This window comes from Myotis davidii, unplaced genomic scaffold (genome assembly GCF_000327345.1).
Source record: "Myotis davidii unplaced genomic scaffold, ASM32734v1 scaffold1036, whole genome shotgun sequence".
Lineage (NCBI taxonomy): Eukaryota > Metazoa > Chordata > Mammalia > Chiroptera > Vespertilionidae > Myotis > Myotis davidii.
In genome coordinates this window covers 722,690-723,738 of record NW_006287260.1, presented here as the reverse complement: position 1 = coordinate 723,738, position 1,049 = coordinate 722,690, and positions in this window count along the sequence as shown.

Genomic DNA, 1,049 nt, shown 5'->3' with positions numbered 1-1,049 from the left:
CCTTGCGGCCACCCCCTCCCCCTCACCAGCTGCCAGCGGTCCCAGCCAGGGCCGCCCCACCCCCGTCTGTCCCAGCTCCCGAGCTGCTGTGTTCGCCATATTTGGCCACAGTGCTCCTGCGGGGGGCGGGGCGGGCCTGACATCACCCAGGAGGGGGGCCACCGCCTGGGTGGGGGGAGGCGGACAGAGACTTGGGGGAGGCAGGCAAGTTGCTTTGAAAAGTCAGCTGCCAGGGGCCCCCATGCCCTGGGCCTCCACTGCTCTGAGCAAGGCTGCAGGGAGGCTTGGTGGGGAGATGGGTTGAGACTGGGTAGAGGGTCCCAGCTCACTGCAGCCCCCTCCTGCCTCCCACTGACGGCTGTGCCAGCATCAACCTGGGGAGAGTCCTGGGCTGCGGCTGCTTTAGTGCAGGAGTCTCTGCGTCCCCAGGTCCCTGCTCCCCCACATTTTTACTCCCAGAACTTGGCCTGGGGGCTGAGGTGAGGCTGCGATGGGGATGCGGTCCTGGGGTGGTGACCTGAGGCAGTGTGTGACTGCCTCTGCTGGCCGCCCCGGAGCCCTCCCGAGAGGGCTGCAGCAGTGCCGGGGTCCCTGAAGTTGCCTCAGCCACTTGGGCTTAAGGGTGCCCCTGGTCTGGACCCCACTGGGCACGCTCAGAGTAGTTGCCATGACAACGTGGCTTCCTCCCTAGCACAGGTGCTGGAGTTCTCAGCCCCATCCCTTGGGTAACAGACTGGAGCCAGATTGCCTGGGTTCAGAACCTGCTCCGGTACTTCCTAGCTGGGTGTCCTTGGGCAGGTTGCTTAACCTCTCTGTTCATTGGTTTCCTCATATGTAAAGTGGGAGCAATCACAGTATCTGTCCCAGAGGTTACAGTGAGAATTACATGAGTCCGTGTGTGTAACACACCAGAACAGGGCCTGCCTTTTGGCAGGTGCTGCTGTCAGTAGCAGCATTAAGTCTAAACTCTGTCTCCATGTGACATGCAGGCTCCCCGGGCCCTCCCATCCCTTGGCACTAGCCACCTCCTTCAAGCTTCCAACATGTCC